Source organism: Terrapene carolina, unplaced genomic scaffold (assembly GCF_002925995.2).
Source record: "Terrapene carolina triunguis isolate 2854851 unplaced genomic scaffold, T_m_triunguis-2.0 Scaffold130, whole genome shotgun sequence".
NCBI classification, from domain to species: Eukaryota; Metazoa; Chordata; order Testudines; family Emydidae; genus Terrapene; species Terrapene triunguis.
In genome coordinates, this window is record NW_020664481.1 from 25,855,850 (window position 1) to 25,878,484 (window position 22,635).

Here is a 22,635-nt window from a genome sequence, read left to right on the forward strand (position 1 = left end):
AGTTTCACATAGTTCAACTCTTGAGTTTAGCAATACCACATGGTCTTCCCTACAAACTAATGCTAACATATTATGGATAAAACTCTCTTCTCTGATCTATTGTGCATGAAAATATGTGCAAAAGGAGCAGTCGGGTTATCCACATTTCAGAGGGCAATGATTATATCATGCTTGTAACCTGATTTTCTAATCAGATTGCTTAATTTTCCAATCCATTCTCTGGAGTGATGACAAAAAAATCTTTAAAGCTATAAAACAGCTTTGACAATATGGAAACTCAGTTATTCCAATGTACAATCATAATAATGACTCTGCTATAGCTTATATTGGAGAGAGAAACACAGTGGGATGCATTGTTTGTGTTTATAAGCGTCCTATGAGTGCAAATGCCATATTGTGTTAAGCGCTTTCATAATGATGTGTTTACAGTCTGCATTGCTCAAAACATACTGTGCAAGTACATGGCTGAAAATTATAGTGATATTAAAATGCAACAGCAATAAGACTTGCAGAAGCTAGTTGATTTCGCTTTGGCCAAGTCAAGCTTTAACCAAAAAATTAATCCCCTCCAATATTTTAACTGCAGCAATGATTTACCAGCTATTCCTGGTTTGTTTGTACCCTTTTGGCCCCTATTCTTTCTTTCTTTCTTGTGAATTTTTCAACAGATCCTCCCCAGGGCTTCACGGTCTTGGCACCACCGAACAAATCATGCTTGTGCTATGAAATGTTGCCTAATACTGCCCTGTAGACCTCCGGCTTAGAGTTTTGTCAGCACCACTGTGAGCAACATGGAGCCTCAAGTCTTGCTTTTGCCCAGGCAAGTGTGTGGCAAGCAGCCCACCTGGAGGACGTGAAATAAGATTAGCTCACTGCAGCTAGGTCTTGCATGGAAAAAGGCCTCCTAAGTTGAGCTGAAGATGGGGAGCCAGATGTGTGGCACCTCAGGAAGGGGTTGGCTGGCATTTTGGCTTGTGTCCCTCTTAATACAAAAATGTTCAAGCTGCTTTGGCATCAAAAGCAAAATGCAGGAGAAGTAGCTCTGATGGGAAAAAAAGCAGCTGACTGAAGGGGATAAGTAGAGGCTACAGAAGCCATATAGAAAATTCCTTGAGAAGACCAGCCAAACAGCCATAGGGCCACGAGAAGTCTGCTTCATCCGTTGAACTAACCAAATAAAACGTTCAGCAGAGCCAGTGTTTGGTTTTGCCAGACATATCCGCTTCCTCTCCAGCTCTGTATTGTATAGAAACGTGATGGGTTTGCATACTACTGCAATCTGAGCAAAACAATTTGCGCCGGGAATAAGAAGAACGCCAACTTACAAAAAGAGCAGCTCAGCCGTATAAACACCCTGGACTTGTAAATCAGCACAGCTCCATATGGTGACTTACCCCACAAGGATCTGGCTTGTTGGAACTCGAAGAGCAAAGTACTGGAAAGTTTAGTTCTTTAAATGGTCGCGTTAAATAAGACATAATTAGGAACAACTTGGCTGCCCTCTTACTCCCACAAGTGACTCCTAGGACGGTAGCCAAGATAGCTGTGGTTATGACCAAATGATAGCAGTTTCGATTCCATCCTGTAGAGGGTATGTGTATTTATACACAAGAATGAGGAGAGAATAACCTACTATTCAGATAGGGAGGCTGCTGATAGAATTCAAGAGTACAAATGTGTTGGAACATTCAGAACCCTGAATCCTCTTGGTTACTTGAAGTTTTCCATTTCACCAGCACAATTTCTCCCATGAAGGCTCTCCTGCACAGCAGAGCTGAGAAAGGTAGTTATCACCCCACTGTATTATGGTTTGTGTTTCCAGTTTGTCATTGACATCGGTAACTGGAGCCTTGCAAAATATTCATTTGTGAAGTAATTAGTCAATCTGATCTCTTTGGGCCTTGTATCGTAGGTAGATAAAAGTGGATCGAACAATCAGTGAATGACTTGTAATGGGAATTATCATTCATGCTAAGCTTCGAATGCCTTGAGATAGCCGCTCAGGAAGTTAGTGGTGGTGCTATACATTCAAGGTAAACTGGACTGAGAAGTTAGAGTTGCCCTTACCCCTAGATAAGGGAGGTTCTTATAGGATCCTTAAAATATGGAGTGATCCTGCTGGTCAAAGTTGGGCTGGCATTTGCCCAAAGTTGGCAGGGTAATCTTGATATTCACAAGTCTGTCTTGGATCCTGAAAGCCAGATGTACAGGATATCTGAGTGAGTCATAAATGAATATATGATGCAGTATAATGAGTTGCTGCAGTATATTGATATTAAGACTCTAATAGCACAGATAGAAGTGCACAAGGCAAACTAATCTTGTTCCAAACAAACTGAACTTAAAGCTGAAACTGAGTGCCGGGAATATAAAGCAGAGTGAATATAACCAAAAAGCTTGGTAGTTTTGCAAATAGCTCCACCACCGTGACACTCTTCCAAGTTGCCCCGGATACTTGTTTGACATTTGACTACTGGGGCTCAAGAATGGGATAAACAAGGCAAATACTGATTATACTGGGGGGAAGGAAGGACTTTCAGGAACCACCCGGAAACTTTTTTTTTTTTTTTTAAACTTGATCAGACTTGGTCCTACGAGACTCCTTATATCTGTTAGCTTTTACTGCAGGGTCAAAATAAAAACTGGAGAGCAGAGCCCTGTTCAAGGTCTGTGCTAGTCAATGCCCGGAGTGGGAAAGAGCATGATCACAAATGACAATGAAACTGTTGATCAGTGGGGGGAAACTCATGAACTTCGGAGACAGAAACGTCACAGGAACTGGACCAAGATTGACAATCCCCCAATAGAGAAATGATTCTATACCGTGCCAAGTTCTGTACTAAATGCACACTCTTCTCTTTGCCTACGTTTTCTTCAATAGGTTCTTCATACATGCAAAAAAGCAAACCTTTATGAATTAATCATTCCCCCCTACTGTTTAGAGATTGAGAGATGGGGCTAAAAAATACAGCAGTCACACTTTAAATGTCTAAGGCCCAGAACGAGAAGGCTTAGGGGAGAAACTGTGGAAGGTACAGAATGGGGAAAGGCATTCACGCTGAGCAGACACACAGAGGACTCAGGTTAAGTAGGAAATTCCAAATGCACAAGAGGAAGTGAGGGCTGTCTTTGTGAGATCAGGGCCTGTGTTGAAAGGGCAAGGACTCTGTGCAGGGGTCTTTCTTTGCTCTGACTTTCCATCCCAGAGATTCTCAACCCTGTGTGGAGCAATTTTGGGTGGACTGGACTAATGGTGATCATGGAGCAGATTCTACAGGACTGTACTGGTGTCAGCAAAGCAGTCACAGGTCTGGGTTGATGGACCGAAATATCCAGGCTGAGGAAACCTCCAGTCTCCTACCCATTTAACCATTACTGAACCTGTTCAGAAGTGTGGGTAAGGACTGTATACCTTACTCACATGCTGATCCCTTAACAAGCCATACAATGTAATTACTAAGGATTGAGGGTCTGACCATATTCCTCTCTTTGTGGTTATGATCATTTTGTTTCATTAGGTTTCCCAAAGAAAAGTTATTCTGATCAATATTCTAGAGGATGGAGGTGCTTGGACGTGGGGAAGGAACACTCAGAAAGGTGATGAGGAGATTCAGATTTAAGTTCCTGAACGCTGGGAGAGAATGATGTTTTAAGCAGGTTTCTGAGACAGAGGCCACCTTTTTAGAAAGGTCTCCAAGATAAAAGGTACGTTCATGCTGGAGGTAACTTCCAGCTCAGGTGCTAGATTTGACTGAGCTAGCACATTAGCAATGAAGTGTAGCCACTCCAGCGGGGGCAGCAGGATGGGTAAGCCACCCTGAGTACAATCCTGGCCAGAACCCTAGATGTGTACTTGGGGTGGCTAGCCTATCCTGCTGCCCCCGCTGGTGTGGCTACACTTTTATTTTTAGTGTACTAGCTTGAATGAATCCGTCAAAGCTAGAATGCATCGGCCTCCCTGAGCTGGAAATCACGCCTCCAGCTCAAGTGTAGACTTACCCATGGTGATGAACCAGGCCCTAGTTACTGCCACAAACATGTAACAGAAGGGTTACAAAAGGGTCCCCCCCCCGTATTTAGATTTTATTGGCCTTATTGACATTCTTCATTTTAAGTATGAAAATACCTCTTAAATCTAAAGAATCTTTCAACATGGAAAGAGCTTTAAATGGAAGCACGGTAGGTGGGTCGGTACCATTTCCTTCTACAGTAACTCCTTGCTTAACATTGTAGTCCTGTTCCTGAAAAATGCTACTTTAAGTGAAACGATGTTAAGTGAATCCAATTTCCCCATAAGAATTAATGTAAATGGGGGGGTTAGGTTCCATGGACATTTTTTCGCCAGACAAAAGACATTATATACATATACAGTATAAGTTTTAAATAATTTTAAACAAACTATGTAATACTGTACTCACCAATGATGATTGTGAAGCTTGGTTGAGGCAGGGCGTAGTGGGGTCGGGGTGCGGGGGCTTGCCCCACTCCCCCCGTCCGGAGGTCCTGCTGGGGAGCGGGGTCGGGGGCTTGCCTGCTCCCCAGCTGGAATGCTGGGCGGGTGGAGTGGGATAAGCCCCCGCACCCCAACCCTGTTCCCCAGCTGGGTGGAACAGGGCAAGCTCCCACTCCCCAACCCCGCTCCCTGGCAGGAGCACCGAGCGGATGGAATGGGGCAAGCCCCCGTGCCCCGACCCCGCTCCCCGGCAGAAGCGCTGGGTAGGCAGGTGGAGCGGGGCGAGCCAAACAACCTTATTACGGAACATTGCGCGACTTTAAACGAGCATGTTCTCTAATTGATCAGCAACCTAATAACGAAACAATGTTAACCGGGACAACTTTAAGTGAGGAGTTACTGTATTTTTGTTTGCTTGTCTGTTCCTCCATTATTCGTTGACAGTGGTACTGAAGGCTAATTAGACAACAATTCATTCACCCCTCCCCTGTGCTATCACTCCAGGAAAGAGAGTCCGGAGACACTGCTGTAAATGGGTGAGATTTGCACCTCCTACTGGTGCCCTCCTCCACACAAATTTAGACGCTAGGCTTAAATAGACTTAGACTGTTAAAAGACTCTCTTAGGCTTACTTGGACTCTTGCCCATCCATCAGTGTGCAATGTATACCCTGTCTCTAGATGTAGCAGGACAAGTCCAGCATTGATGTGTGACTCTCTCTGGGTGTAATGTGCAAGTCAAGGGACCAGAGGAGGGGAATGTAGCAAGAAGAGAAGCTCATTGATGCTGTTGCCTCCTTTCTGTAACTTGCAGAGTCTTCCAGCTCTTTGACTCTAAATTACATTGACTTTGACTCCCTTAGAGAATGGTGTGTGGGCGTACATATATCTAAAAGTCTGAGGAGCCTAACTGAATATAAGGGAGACTAACTTATAACATGTTACCCCTCATCTTAGACTTTGGTCTGCTTTACCTCACTGTCGAAGGCAGATTTCTTTTGGCCTTATAGATAGGAAACACTCTCCTGTCAATTCAAGCAGGAGTTTGCAGTTGTTGCTGAATTAAATTAGAAGCTAAAAATAGCTTGTTTGCATCTAATGGTATTTGGTCCTTACAGCCACAAGAACCATGGAAAGCCCCAGGCCCCAGAAAATGAGACCTGGCAGAATTCAGAGAAGAAATCCCTCCATTGCCTTTATATCATTGTTCATTATCATTGCCTTTTAGTAGCATTTGCCATCGCAACAATCTACACCTTGATACGAAAAGGAACTCTTCTAAAGTCTGCACTGATGCTAATATCAACCTATTATATATTTGGCTGGCAGAAGTTGTTGGAACAATCCTGTGAAAATCTCTCCCAACAGTCCAGATGCACCATCAATGTGACAAAGCCCAACTGGCTTCATTCAAACTATCGTGATTTAAAAAAAAAAAAGAAAATAAAATGGTTCTAATAGATGGCAAGTCCCTATTCATTCCTACTGTCACGGCACCTTTTTAAATGTAAAATGTGGCTTTGCTGTAGAAACCCATTAAAGAGAGATAATATTTCATTCAGGTAAGTATTGCCTTTCCGCTTAAAGGGAAAACACCATTGTGAGCTTAGTAAAGAATTTAATTTGATGTATATCTGCAGGAAGTAAGCCTTACATCAAAAAGTAAGTACCAGCAGCTGGGTTCAATATGGGATTTGACACTGTTTTCTATAAGCTCTTTACCAAATGTGTGCAGTTTCTGAAATAGCCACATGCCCACCTTATTATGATCCTTTCCTGGAAAGAGAAATACCTTTAATCTTAAATATGACATTCACATGCTTATTTTTTAAAGAATTGATTTAATATGAAGGATTTTATTTCCTGTTTTTTATTAAGATCCAGGTTCCTTGTCAAAGTACTGCCGTAAGTAACAAGCTATTGCACATCCTGTTCTTCATTAAAACAGGCAGGATATCAAAGTAAAATACACAAGAAACATAAATGTAGAGGAATTTTAGGATTGAACTGTAATCTATACCATGCAAGTGACTTAATAAGGATCTTAAATGATAAAGGAATTCAGATCTGGGTAGCATAACCAGAACTGGAGCAAGTACTTTTTTGCAACTTATGATCTAAAGTAGTTTTTTTCTTTAATTAAAAGCAGCATTTAAAAAAATTAGACATCCATGTTAATTTCTGAAGGAGCTTGGACTAGTTAAATAAAAGATACAAAATCATTAACACTGATTGCTGCCTCCTTAGCAAACATGCTTAGTCAAAGTAAGTATTTAAAATTGACTTTCTCTTAGCAATTGATTTCCAGTTATGCAATCACTACTTCTAGAACATATATGAGTACTTACACCTTCCTATGAGTATCCGACTAGTTTAATCCACTTTGGCTACGATAATACCCTGTGCGATCACATTTTGTTAACCAGGGTCCACAGTTGATTCTATACCCTTTCGTACCCTTCATGGCAATCACAGCCCAGAAATCAGGACTGGTTTCAGATCTGGAGCCTGAACTTCACTTTCATCTTTGTTCTTATTAGTAATGTAGTCCCTTGGCTTGAGTGGTTAGCCAATATTCAGGGCCTTGCTAGGACGTTTCCTTTAGAAGGAGAAATTGATGATATGAGTCAGGTATTTCTTTAGTCCAATCCTGTTTACAAAGACTGTAGACACAGTCCTGTTTCTCTGAACGTGTGAGGAACAAGCATGAGGCAGGTTACCTGCTCACAAATTCCATGCCTGCCTTTTCCAGACTGTCCTGTTTCCCAATGAACTCTGTCTCTGCTCTTTTTCAGGATCATGCTAACGAGTTCTACTCTGGCTTTCTTTTAGCTTTCTGCTCTAACACACGCAGCTCCAACCAGTCAAAGCTTTAGCCCCTGTATTTGCAATTAGACCATGGGCAAACTCCTCAGTCTACATGACCCAACCCCTACTCAGGCCCTGCTATGCTGGCCAGTGCCTATAGGTGGTGGTCTCCAGCATCTCAGCCATCACCACACAAATGGGAATTCAATTGCTCCCCCATTTAGCCTCACTGAAGACATAAGCCAGTAGTATAGATGCAGCATGTACTGATGGAAGCAGTTTTTTCCCTCTGTGTAGGATCACCACCTTCCTGAATGATGGTAGCTTTCTTCCATCAACTTAGCTGCATCTACACTGAGGATTAGTTCAGCTTGGCTACGTCAGTCAGGCTGGGGGTATGGTTGTTTCACATCTGACATTTTAAAGTGTAGACCAGGCCACAGAAAGACAGCTCCTGACCAAAGAACTTTCTACCTAAAAGACACAGGCAGAATGAATGAAAGACCAGTCGTGGTTTTGCTAAAACCAGTTTACAGTTGGGTTGGTCCTGACTTTATCCTGTAGCATATAAAATGACCCACTATTCATCTCTACTGAGCATGCACTGGAAATGTGTGTAAAGTATGCTTGCCAACGCTCCCTGGGAGACATGGTCTAGCAATGACTTAATCCTTTCTAATCCTTGATTGAAAAATTGCATAGATACCACAAACTTTGAAGAAAGAATACATTAAAAGAAGCCTTGAAAAAACCCAGGCTCAAATATTTTCAGGGTCAAGGGGACATTTTAAAGAAATATTTCTAAAAACACGCTGGTCTTGTTTTTTGCTCAATATTGGGGGGGGGGGGAGTTTGCCCTCGTTTCCAAGTGCTGCTTCACACATTGTGCAGATAAATCAACATTAAAGCTTGTGGTAATCTTGCCTAGTGAGCAAGAACTCTTTTCCTTATTTAGAAAGAAGCCGTACAAGCTTGCAAGCCTAGAGCAAGCTTAATTTAAATCAACTGAAAATATAAAAGAAAGGGGGTGGTTGGAAATTAGGGCAGAAGCAAACAATACAAAAAACCTCTGTCCTAAAGCTATAAGGGCCGGATGCCAGCCCTCATCTGGTTCAAGGGATGGGATAGCTGAAAGATAAAGATTGTCATGTACTGTGGAAAATACAATGAGACAACATGGAAGGTGAGAATCCAATGCCTTGCCCTATGTCTCAAGAGGCTAATAATTACAGATGCAGCTCATGTGTCTTGGCAACCAAGTAGCAGCATGAAATTTGGAAAAGAATGCCAAAATATTGCTCCTCTCTGAGGCTGCTTTAGTGTCCTCTTTCTACCCTCTTGAGTCCCTCTGTGTACTTAATTTGATAGGCACAACAAAGCTGTTCACAAAAACAAAGGGTACAATCCTGCAAGATGCTGAGTGTTTTTGAGTCCCATGAACTTCAGTGAAGGATTCTCAGCACCTCACAGGAAGCACCATGCAAGACTGTGCCCTGACTCTGTTGCAATTAACGATGAACTAGGCAAACTGCACACATTTTCCTTTCTCTCTCTTGATTTTACTGAATGGTCCATGAATGGAAATTCACCAGGGGGAAGGTGTACTAAAGGGCTGACACACTGGAGGACTGGCCCTAATCATCTGACGGGTCCAGATTACAAAATGTTATACCACTATCACATGGCAGGGGTCAGTATCTATTGGTACAGTGGTTGTTGACATAGTGCAGTAGATATGCTTGCACTTTGTCACAAGGGAGATCAGGTTAGTAATTATTCTTAAATATACAGTAAAGATCCGTCGGGCAGGTCAAAGAGAAGAATTGTTATGTCCAACTTCTGCCCTCAATACTTGCCTGCTTCTCCCATTATAATGAATAGGGATTTCATACACCTCTCAGAGCAGAATATCATATAGCTTTTTCAAAAAGTGCAAAGTTGGTTAGACTAATATACCATCCAGAAGAGAGAATTCTTGTCTATTTCTGCATGCATGGGAAAATGAATAAAGCCCTTTGAATTGGTGTTTCCTAGATCCGTTTGTCCAGGAGCAGATTTTCTTCTTCTTATACTTTGATAAGAATATTATGGGCCTTTGAAATGGGTCAGTCTTCTGCCAGAAAATGTTCACTGGTGTTATACTTAAACTCTTGTAGCAGCAGATGTAGACAATGTACAAAACATGGCACATGTGTAAATTTGCCATCTCGCTGCTTTTTCTGCTCTGGTTCTATTGTCAGTAATAATAATACCAGGGGAAGGACTTTTGGAGGGAAGCCAAACATTTATTTGGTCTTTAGACTTTGATAGTATGTTGGCAGCTGTGTGATCTTTGTTACATTCAGAAATGCACAGTGTAGTTTGGCTTGTTCATAAAATTCAGATGAGACTGCGGAGACAGATGCTTTTTGGAATGACACCCAGTGAACTGCGGCACTCATGTAAATGGAGCCGTTTGTCCACTTGTCCATGTATATTGATGCTTGCTTAGTCTCTGGGTTTGTTCAATTAAATTTTGGGGGAGGGATAGCTCAGTGGTTTGAGCATTGGCCTACTAAACCCAGGGTCGTGAGTTCAATCCTTGAGGGGGGCCACTTAGGGATCTGGGGCAAAAATCAGTATTTGGTCCTGCTAGTGAAGGCAGAGGGCTGGACTCGATGACCTTTTAAGGTCCCTTCCAGTTCTAGGAGATAGGATATCTCCATTAATTTTTATTTAATTTATTTTAATTTAAATTTGCATTCGATATTATACAAATGTGACATTGTGTAACGTTATAATGGAAATGTGCCTTTGCAAAGCCCATCAGGGTGTGAAATCAAGGAGCACAGTAGATAAACACTCGTCTTAACTGTGACTCTTGCTGTGATAATCTTTTGAGAGACATTGCAGAGGTACTCTCCTCTCCCACAAAGTTAACTATCTGCTTCTTTTAGCTAGTATGCTCATTATTCGCATGCCAGGAAAAAAAAGCAAGTCTGGGGTTTCTACCAGCTCTGGTTCAGTGTAACTTTCATAAAACAAGATACTGAAGATGGCTGGAAAATGTTCATCAAAACGGTTTTCCATAGGAAAAAGTCATTTCAACAAAACCAACTTTTTCCCCAAATGATGTGATTTTCTGCAAAATGGAAATTCTGAGTTTCGAGTAACTCTGTAAGAGCCCACGAGGAAAGTGGAAGTGGTGTTTTCTTTTTCCAGTTCTTCCGCATTCATTTCCTTCTGAGTAGAAGTATAGAAAGACTTCTTGTAAATGACTGCTCTGAAAAGGTATGCTAAAGCCTGATGTGAAGGTCCCGGTCTCTGGTGTCTATTTTTATGTGGTGGTGGCTTTTTATGCCATCAGTAGAGAGGGTGGAAATTTCCAGATGTTGAGTTTTCAGTGATGCTTTTTTCAGATTTGATTTTTGACCAAAACCCAACAAACAAACAAAATTGGGCTTTTTTGCTACCAACTCTGTTGACCTTCAACTGTTTTAATAACACAGTAAATTATAATCTGAGTTTTCCCGTTAAGGAGGAAAATGTTCTAATCATTTAATGTTCTCCTTTTGATTTTTGTTACTATGTGAGCATCTTTCAGATAGACCAGCAACACCATGACCTTGCTTTTTTTGTTCCTTATGAAATATTTAATTATCATTTTACTACTGATGGTTTGAGGCTTGTCTTGATTGAGATTATTAGTTTTGGGGGGCAGACCAGCAAATGGGACCCTTGAATTGGGGTCTCTGACATGATTAGTTAACTGGGCCAACTTGTGTTGTACTTTAATAATTAGGACAAGAGCTAGTCAAAGACAGGAACTGATGCTTCTGTCTCAAAAGTGTTCAGGGCTTCCCTCCTGGTTCCCTACCTGTGTCACTCCTGCCTGCAATTGTTTCTGTGGCAGGCATTTTAGCTGCCAAATCTTTTGTTCCCAAGAATCTAACACCCGCTGGAGAATGAAATTCAAAGTATACGATTGGTTCAAATATTAAGGGAGTGTCTGAGACCCAGATGTGCCCAAAGCACGAACTCTAACTGCAGGAGTACAGGACTGCAATGTAAATGAGTGACTGCCATCTTATGTGTGAATCCTTGCATGGCTACGTACTGGATTTAGGGTTATGATGCCCCTGTAAACTCTGATATCTTGTTAACACTTAACTTTCAGAGCTGCTGAAACGATGGAAATTACTGTGGCTGGGTTCTATGGTCTGTATGTTCACATTGCACTGTACAGCATGAAGCAAACTTTAACCAGATGGGTATTCCCCCTGTTTAGGGGGTAGGTCTGCTGGCATAGAGCTACTGAAGGCAGTGCGGTGGACTCTTCTGTCAGCCATCTTCCACAGCACCTGCTTGAGCAGGAGGAGAGGTATATGGACAATGGAAGACCATGCCTGCTTACCCACTGGCACAAACTCCCTTACAAAGCTATTGCCATGGCAAAGTTTAGAGTGGACCTCCCTATTGCTCTAACTTCTGAAGCCAAGCAGCCAGGGAGCTACAATTTGTTCCCTGTGGCACTCAGACTGAGCTGCATTCAGACTTAGCAGAAACCTCTCATCTGACGCTAGTCTAAATCGGGGTAACTGCACCAAAGTCAATCGACTTGATTGTCCTTTTGTTGTAAACAGTGTAAAGCAAGAGTAGCTCAACGGTGTACAGTTAAACCAAAGATTAGACCCATAGTGTTGGACTGGCCTGAAACCAGTATGAGATGTGAATCAGGCCTGTTGAGTGTTGACTTTTTTCCTATTTCTGTGGCCACGTCTGGGTTAGTTTGGACAATAATGTCAGGAAGTAATCTGATTCGCTGTACTGACAATTGTCTGCTCTGGACAGAGCGAGGTGTGGGGAAAAAATTACAATATGAACAAATACGTAATCTTCAACAGTAAGATGAGAAAAAGTCCAAGGGGTAAATAAGGTAATGAAGCAAAAGAAACTAGCTCCACCAATACTGGAAATAAGAGCAAATAGCCAAACATGCAAAATATTAACAGAACCAAGAACATTTTTCAAACAAGCACAGCCTCCCACTCCTCCCGAAAGCAAATAAACCAGTTACCTCCTATGTCTCATTAGCCTCAAAGGAACTGCAGAGCCTCATGTCCTTCTCTGAAAAGGCAACATGTCGAAGAGCCACCAAAATTACAGAGCTGCAAGGTCACCTGTAAAGAGCTGCAGGTGGCTGAACTCTGCTGCTGTGTTTGTGACTGAGGTTAGTCTCTACATGCAAGTACATTTGTGCTGAAATGTAGCTTGCCCAGTCAACTAGCTAGTGCATGTACAAATGCAAAAGTATAATTAGAGCTACAAAACATGGCTTGCTAGAGAACTGAGCTTGGATTGGAAAGCTAGCCTGTTGTTTGCCCATTTGACTTGGAATTAAAGCAGCAGTGAAAGCTGCCAATATTTTGATGTCAGCATGTTTTGTTTTTTCTGGATATTTGAGACCTTTCTGATCCTCATTCTGTCAGAGATCTCTGCTCTGGCATCATTCATTATCTTTTAGCAGCTCAGTTATTTTGCCACTAGTTGGTGTGTCAGTGTTCAGTCTGATGTCCCACTGGGCATCTGTTTTAGCCTAGGCCTGCCTGCTTTAAAACAAACAAACAAACAAAAACAAACACCTAAAAAACACTTTTTGAAATCCTGATAATGGTTGGCCCACCCAGGATCCCACCTCAACTCTTATCCTCTTTCTCAATGATGAGGCTTTTTTTGATGTTTAAAGTACATTGCACCATTTAATGTTAACCATGTTCAGTGAGCAGGATGCATTGGCTCAGAATGTTTTTTTGGGTATCAAATTCCTGGGCTTAATTCTGCAGTTCACTCCATTGGAGCTCTTGGGTGAAAAAAATTGCAGGATCTGGTCATAATGATTCCTTTACGAGGTCAGTAAATAAGATACTAATTAATCCAAGGAGGAAAATAGCACATTTTCATGCTTGTAGATCTCTTTTGTTTTAGGGAAGATGCTCTTCAAGCTTCTGAGCTGGAAGAGAAAGGAGAACTTTCCACAAAGGAGAGGGCACATGCTTGCTAGGTCAGTTTTTCTTGGGACTAGTAGCTCCAGCTATAATCTTTCACAAGACAAATCATAGTTTATATTATACAAGAGGAATATATTAATTTTTCATATTTGCCTAATTTTTCTTGTCTGACCATCTGTGTATATATAAAGTCTTAGTGAGATTAATCTTGTGATATTGGAAATCCAGTTGGATGTTTTCAGTTGAAACACATATAAATAACTGAAGTAGTATCAAACCATAATCCAAAGCACTGGTTTACATTATAGTAATATATCAGAATCTTTCTTCTCTTTATGAGAGACGTTTTATAACATTTTAATGATTACAAAAATGTAGGCGGTGGGATGAAATTGCACGTTAGGCAGAGGGTACTGCTGACGTAGAAAATTGCTTTTTGTAGCCACAGATCAGAGTGCTAAATCATTTAAGAATTGGTGCATATCCAAAATGCATCTGTTGACCCAGATTCAGTCCTCTGATAACAAGACTGAAGTGATTATTTTTCCAAGAACCCAATAGATTTTATCAACATTAGCACAAGTGCCAATAAATATTGCTGTGTGATTTGCAGGATACTGTAGTTCTTGAACAATGTATTCATGAAACTCCACTTTATCTTTGCTTATTTTTCCAATTTGTTAGACTATTATACGAAAGAGATGAAGTACAATAATAGTATCCCTAGAGGGAAAACTTCTTCCAAATAACCATCCACAATAATGTATGGAACTTGGATAGTAACAGTAACATAAACATCCCTAGAATGGATGCTGCTAATGACAACTCTGCTTCAGAAATATAAGGAATCATCTTAATTTATACTCTTGGAGAGGAAAATGTAATGGAGGAAGAAGGGAATTAAGATAACTGTGTTCATTTCCTTGCCAGTACAGGATTGTTCCTGATGGCATATATTTACTATTTTGTTCACTGTAATGTTAAGTGTCCTTGGAATAGGTTTCCACCCACTAAAATGTTATCTCCCCTAAGACAACCTCTCCCACAGAAATCCTTTTGCTGGGTATGCTAATTTTACTGAGTACACATATGCCATTGTAGCACTAGTCCTGGTATGGACTAGCTATACTATGACTTGAGAAGAGAGAGTTGGCACTCTATTACCATTCCTTCACATATGGAGACATATTTCTGCCTCCCTGTTCTTTGTAGAAATTGTAAGCTCTGAATAATGAGCAGAGCAGATGTTTGCCTTTAGACAGAATTTGCATTATCATGGCTTCCAAGCTGCCAAGAAGGTCTGGACTCCAGCAGTGGGTTATTTCCTTACTGGAAGAGAAATAAGTAGACCCACGCATGGGATAGCTTATCCTAGTCTGTATTTAGTCATAATATCTACACTTCTGTAGAGATAACATACCAGATAGCAAAACCAGTACAGTTTATAGCTCTTTGAGCTGTAGAAAGCACATGTGTTTCAGTCTCCAGCCACTTAGTTTCTCACCATAAACTACTTCAGAAGCCGAGGTTCAACTCAACCTCTCACAGAGCCAGGTCAAAATAGCATTTATGAGAGAAACTGCAGGAGGGCCCTTACAAGAAGGAAAACACCATGTGATTTTCTTTGTCAAATCTCCCCCAGATTGTTCTGTTCTGGGGGGAAGGAGTAAACTTGCTGGCCTCAGATGATCCACAGGAAGCTGGAGGCAACCTCATGTTTCTGCCTTGTCTTTGCAGCTGGCATCCTTTGACTCACTGGAAGTGTGGGGTTCATTAAGGTGGCTCCTGTCCAGCTCTACCCCTAGAACCTCACTAAAAAGAAGTTCCCCAATGCAAGAGAGGTCTGGATAATGGAAAAGCCTCGGCCTGCATTAACTTGTTTGTCAGTTGACTGTGTCCCACCCACATTCTCTCCATCTCTGCCCTCTTCCTTCCCACACAAATACCCAGCACCATAGGGTGCCTTCTGCAGTGCCAGGAGAAGGAGCATAATTCTTTTGCAGCCAGAGGCAAATCCATACATGAATGGGAGTGCAATCTGGATCTTGCCTCCAGTACATTAAATCTTTGTGGTGTCCTCCTGCTAAGTTTGTCAATTCCACCCATTCAGGTGTTAATTAAAACAACTTTTAAGGTAAGGTTGAAGCCTGGGAATAGGTTGCTGGCTAACACTTCCCTCCCCTTGTCATGCCATAGAAGACTCTTTGCACCAATTTGTTGACCTGGAAACCTCACTCCACTGGTCACATGCCTGGAGCTGGTTCGAATGCAGTTGAGTGCAGAATCTGGCCTTGTGTGCATGTATATTGATCTCTCCTGGCAGTTGTCCCTAAATGTGGCCTGTAGGTTGTTCCAATATTTGTGTATCTCTCCTCTTCTTAAACCTAATTAAGTAGGTGATACTCCATTTAACCAAAGCAAAATAGTATTTTTCTGCAAATATTACAATAACTGGTTTGAAAACACAACTCTTTGAAAAGTTTAAATCCAGTGCTACAGTAGAACATATGACATGTCCTTTCGCATCTAACATGGTCACTGAACCAGGCTCTGTATAAAAGCCAAGGCTTTTAAAACAACCAAACTTTTTGAAAACTATGGGAAAGAATGTGTCTTTTTTGCCCCTCTCAAATGAATTTTATATTCATGAAAGGTGGTGGTAGACTGGCAGTCACTTATAATGCAGGGTGTGGTATAAAAACAGATGGGTGGTCCTCTATTTAGCAAATCTCAGGCATATTTTGTAGGTCAAAGAATGTGACATTAAATAATGTAATCAAATTAGTGATATGCCTGTCAAGCTAAAATAAATATAACATTACTGTGTGACATGAATTATTACCTAATGAAGAGTCTTATACTGAAATGCTTACTCTATACTATACCAGTATTGGAATTTTCCACTTAGATATGCTTGATTACTCTGATTATATGTAGCAAAGCTTTTTACCGTTCTATAGTTTTCAATGGGCCAAGTTCAGTATTATGTGAATGTTAAACACTTAATAGGGTTGGGTTTTTACCTCCACCTGAAAAGATATTAAATACCAAGAACCGAGCAAGTAAAAATAACTCAAAGTATATTCCCTGTTATTTACTCTCTTGTTATGCAGCCTTGGAAAAGTCAGTTAACCTGTTTCCCCAGTTGGCATCTGTTATGACTTTGAATTAAGCAAGTATTAACATCCTTATTTTAAAGGTGGTGGCGGAAAGAGAATAAGGTTTAATTCATTATTTGTACAGTGCTTTGAATATATACAAAGCTCTGGACACATTGTAGGGCATAGAGTTTGCTCAGATCATAAACGTTTTACAACTTTGAAATATATTTTCTTTCTTTATGCACAAACATAACTGAGATATCAAAGTAAAGCCTAAATGTTGTGTTTATGTGTATACATACCCAGTTCCTCTCTTTTTGTGTGTAAATATCCAGCTGTGTGTTTGTGTATATATTTCCAATTGTAAGGTATACCAACCATTTTGTTTACTTGGAGGTGGAACCTGAACTTGATCTACGTAATTTGATTTACTGGTTTAAACTCATTTTTTATATGGTGGCCATCACCCTAGTTGGGGGTGCTAACCAAGAACTAAACAAACAAACAAAACCCAATGTCAATAATCTCCCTCTTTCTTCCAAGCAGCCAGAGGTAAATAACTTCCTTAGACTGTTTGTCTTTCATGGTTGTGTTTGTGTGTAAGAACTTACTGAAGGAAAAATAAGTTGAAAAGGTAAATTTATCATTGGTTTGCTGAATACCCCTGCTGTTTCTGCATGGTCAGGTAGAAATGGACAAGTCTGCTATCTTTAGCTGGCAAGGAGCTGCATTCATTTCTTTCAGACATCAGTTGTTGCTACTGTAGTTCCTGTTCATGCTCTCTGTATGTGTGTATATATATCTCCTCAATATATTTCACTCTATATGCATCCGAAGAAGTGGGTTGTAGCCCACGAAAGCTTATGCTCTAATAAATTTGTTAGTCTCTAAGGTGCCACAAGTACTCCTGTTATTTTAGTTGTTGCTACAGTTATTTTTGTCACCATGAGGATGGATTACTGCCATTCATGGGGTTACACCTTACAACTAATCCAGAATGCTGGGGTCCATCTATTTAGCAATATTTTCTGAAGGTGATCGATTACACCTGTGCTCTATGATCTGCCTTGGTTACCAGTTGGTTTCCAGGTAAAGTTAAATGCCTTAGCCAAGGTCATTCAGCAACCTAATGGAATGGTAAGATTTAGAACAAACAGCCTGCATGTCCTGATTCCCTGTGTACTAACAAACGAGTTGCATTGTAGTCCTAACATCTGGATCCATACCTCATTATTAAATCTGTATTAAAGTAGACAAATTACCATGAAGGGCCTTTAAATGTAAACATTGGTAATGCCCAAACATAATGAACTATTTACGTTGATTTGAAAATTCTGCTCCCAACTAGTTGGCTGAATATTGCATAGCAGTGCCTGGCTCCTAATAGCAGGGCATTAGTGGTGACTGCAATTTGCACAGCAGCAATGAACTCTTTGTCACAATGAAGCATTTTGATCAGATGAGCTCAGCTGAAAAATGAAAATAAATTCTTCCAACTTAGGAAAGGTATCATCTTAGTGAGAGCTGGGTCAGGTCGGAGCTGAGTGGGTATTCTAAGTAATTCTGCTATGGAATTATTACTATTACCATAATAATATCTCGATGGGATAAAAACTGAGATTTGTACTGATAGCCTTTCACTTTTTATTTGGAAAATCATTACAGTTACATTCTCAAGTTTTATGGAAGAAAGAACACCTGCTGTAGGAGTCTGGTGAAAAGTTATTTCAAGGGGAAAACTCTTGGAATATAAATTAGAAATATATTAATACTTGCATATTAAGCTATTGGAATAGATATTAATTAATATTTTGGCACTGACAACTCCCTTTCTTAAATTCTTTAGTGACAAAACTCAGTCTCAAGGTCTGTATCAATATCAGAAAATCATGGGGTATCTTTACCCCTGCATATTGAGATGTGTACTATCATTTCTAACACCCTTTATTTTGCCTCATCACTATCTCTGTATAGGAAGGAATACTAATGTGAAAGTAGTTTTGAACATGGTGGGAAATTGGCTTCATTGTCCATATCCTATTCTGGATACATTCTCTCTTGAACAGTTTCTTTGCATCAGTACTTTGATTTAAGTCCTTTGGGATAGAAATCTGATTGCTATTTATCTTCCACCACCATCCAGTATTCTTTATATTTATTTAAATGTTATCATCTTCCTACCTACATTTCCACCTGTTGCTTCAGTTTTAAAAAAGAGAAAGAAAAATTCTTCCATCTCCCCCAAGCCCCCTCTGTTCACTTTGTTTGTTCAGAATGGCTTCCACAACTCAATCCAAGTGTGGCTGTATTTCCGTGATGGATGGATGTCCACCTCTTTATGTAAAGTAGTTTGGGATCCTTGGGAAGGAAAGCTATAAAGTTATTTATTGTAAGTTTTACAAAATGCCTAACCTCACCATGAATTTCCAAGCCACACCTCAACATTTTGAAATTTTGTTTCTACCCATTTTTTCTCTGAATCAATTTCTTTTGGAGAAATGGATGTTTCAATTTTTCTTAGTGTATGAAGATAAATAAACACTTAAACTTCTAATCAATCCATTCATTTGGTTCTAATCTTGACTATAAACCTGAGATCCTGGGTGACAGGACACAACCATTATATATCCTGTTCTTTATATTTTGGCAAGAGCTTTGCATAGCTAATAAAGACAGGATTACCCTACCTGTACATAACTGATTTGTCTAACTTTCAGATCATCATATGAGATACCATTGTTCACTTTGAGCTATCTAAAAGTATGCTGGTTTTAGGGAACAGCAAAGCCAGTGGGTAGTTGTGTTGATTGACAGAATGATTTTTTTAAAACATCATAAATACAAGTGTTATCTGTAGTTATTCAACCTTCTATAAATCTTTTGGATTAACTTTCTTGACTGTGCTTTGTATCAGCCACTGGCATTATGAAGAAAACACATTTCAGGGAAGTGGAAGTGTCATGCTGCTTTCATACAAATGTGCTTAATATTCCTTCTTATGTGTGCTGGCATCAGTTGAAATAAAACCAGTGTTATCTTCCCCCTCTCCCCCCGAAAGACAAGCAGAGTTCACAGCTCAGCATGTCTAGGTAGTTTCCTTTAAGTAACTTTAAACATTAGAAGCCAACTCATGCTTCTTTTCTGCACTGATAAAGAACACTTCTCAGTTTCTCAGTGGTCTGCCATTAATTAGACCAACTTATTGGTAGCATATGTTGATGGAGCAAATGGTTTATTTTCTTTAGCACAAAAGGTGGCAAGGAAATCAACAAGTCTTCTATCATATGATAACTTTTCTTCTTTCTTGTGCTGGAACTTCTCATCCCAGCCAGCATGTGGGTGCTGGCGGCAACCTTCTGCAAACGGAAATCGTGTGCATGACAGTCTAATTGTTGCCAGCATCCAGTAAAAGGGATCTTATCCAGGACAGTGGGATTAACTCTTATTTTTTCCTTTCTCGAGGAGGCTTTGTGTATGTTGGTAGTAATTGGACAAATAAATTACAGAAAGAAGAGGCACGTCTGCTGGGTCTTAATCTATAAAATAATGTGTTCACAAAATGCATGGTGTATAATTGCTATTAGTGTTCACCTTGGAGGCCACGTCATATTCTTTATCATTCCCCTGTATGAAAATTGTTCCTACACCATCACCTACAGGAATCCCTGCTGTGGATGGGGTGGTACAGCATTTCAGTCCTCTGTTTATCTCAGTACTGAAGAGCTTACATTCCTGACTCATGTTTGTACAGCGCCTAGCACATCGCTGTTCAGCTCATGGTCTGAGAATTTGGAGGCTTTATGAAAGTGACTTGTTATAACAACGAATATGCATTGATTCATTTTCCTAAATTAGGAACGACAAGCTCCATATCCCAGTGGGCGAGGCTTTTTGTTATAAATGTTTATAGAATGCTGTTACTATACTGTTGTTACCAGTGTTCAGTTACTTGTATTTAGTGTTTTTAAAGCAAAGTTTCTTCTAGAAGATAAATGTCCTGGAAGTTTTGAAAAATAAAATCTTGCTCACTTGTAAAATATAAAGTAGAGGGGAAAGCCTGATTACTCCTTAAGGCTGGTGTCAGTTTTCAATCCAAACACAAATGCAATACAGCTTCTGCATGACAATTCCAGATGTCCCAACAAAGGAATAAAACTGTGTCTGGGTTTGCAGGAATCTCAAAGGGGCAAGTACCAGGAGTGAATTCTTCATCCCCACTCCAGCCCCTTTATGATGTGTAAAAGGACTAGAGCAGCATAAACTCATCGTATAAGCCCCATATCCGGCTGGGGGAGAAATCCTCTGGTGCAGGAAGTGCGGAAGATGGCCATCAGGTTGCATACTGAGTACCTCCTTGCAAACTCTGAGATAGGTGGTGGGGCTGGAAGCAGGAGAAGTGTATCCAGGCAGGGCTGCAGTACTGCAGAGGTTCAGGGCAGCACTGTGGACCATAGGATAGCTGAGACAGCCTTGGGACTCATCTATGTTATGGCATCCTGTCAGTTACACTGGGGCCTCTCAGACCCAAAACGGCCCAGGCTGGGTCGGGCACAAAAATAGCAGAAAACCACCTTGGCCCACTCTCCTTTTAGAGAATCTCACCCCATAAATCCTGAGACTTACGAGTGATTCAGCCCGATCTCTAGCCCAAAGCAGTTCCAAGAGTAATTCCGTTGAATACAGCCCAACACTTCACTTATTCTCCAGAACTTAACAGAGCCTACTCTCTCCTTGGTAAAGATGTGAGCTTTCTACTCCTGAGCTTTCCACTCATCCAGCGTATCTTTCTGATGAAGGTTTGAATGGCAGAAGCCTGTCAAGGAAGGAGGAGTAGGACCCTTTGAAGTAGCAAGGTGCATCAAAATGTCACTGGATTGTCTAGCTAGCTTATCTGAGCTCTGAAGATTTTTGACCATAAATCATAGGCTGGAACAAACTATCTAACAGATTATACAGAACACTTGAGCTTGTTGGAAAAAGGACAAATTCACTATTGTGATGAGCATGGTAGAAAAACCAATGTAGAGGAGAAAGTGTGTTGCTTTGATTGAAAAATCTTGACTACTGTAGAGAATAGGAGTATATGCCGGGAAAGCATCCAATTTCCCTTTCCTGTTGTGTCCCTGGGAGACTTAGCCCTTGTCTACACTGGGTTTCTGCCACTGGTGTAGCTGTACTGATCCTAGTCTAGATATGACTTCCATCAGTTTAAGTAGCCCATTACAAATCAGATTTACCCCAGTTTGAAACCAGTGCATCAGTGCAAATTGTGCTGCACTGATGTGAAGTGTCAGCATTAGGGATCTGCACTTGCACGGATACACCAGTAGCTAAACCACTATTGTAGACACCACCTCAGGCAACTGCTCAGGAGCCCATCTTAGAACACCTGGAAAATCTTCTATCACAATGGGGCCATGGTTATGACTGGGGCATGTAGACATCACCATAATACAAATCCATGATACTAAATGATAACTGAGTATACAAGGAGAGCAGTTAGTGATGCAGTAGCTAATTTTAGCCTCTTGGTTTAGTTTGTGCTCTCTCTCTCTTGGCTTAAAAATACATTTAGTAGTTGAATAAGTGCAAAGTGTTATTACTAGACTATATAAGAAGTGGTAGGAAATCAACAAAGTAGCATGACTTAGTTATTCAAAAAGCACCCTCTTGAATTTTGGCTTCTGTTGAACAGAAAGTATTCCAAGAAGTTAAGACCAAACTTCTCTCTGATCTGAGACTAGTGGATGTTCTGTACTGTTCTTTTCTGCAAGACAATCAGCCTAACTAAACCGAGAGAGCTGTGGAAGCAGTGATGTGACATATTCCTAGTCAAATTTGAAATGCAGACATTTGACCACATTCTGGTTTGAATTCTAAATTGCTTGGTTGTTCATATTTCTGTTAAAGTGCAAAGACTTTCAGAGGCCCATTTGCACATGCCATTCCTTTCATTGTGAAAAAGTAAAAACTGCATTTTTACTTTTATTTCTAGCCAAATTAATATTTTCATTAAAATACAAATGTAGGCATCTTGAAGTAAGTGACGCTGAATAAAATTGAATGCACCAATATTTTGCAATTTTATATAGCCCACCGGTTAATGCACAAGTTACAACAACACGTTGTCTGAGTGTTTTCAGGCACTTCTAACCAACCAGAACACATCAGCACTAACACTAAGCTCATGTGCCCAGAGATCAAAATACATTAACCCTTTAGTTGCTGGATTAAATGCACACTGCAAATTGTGTGTCATGGCATTTAGGGCTTGTCCTAGACAGCAA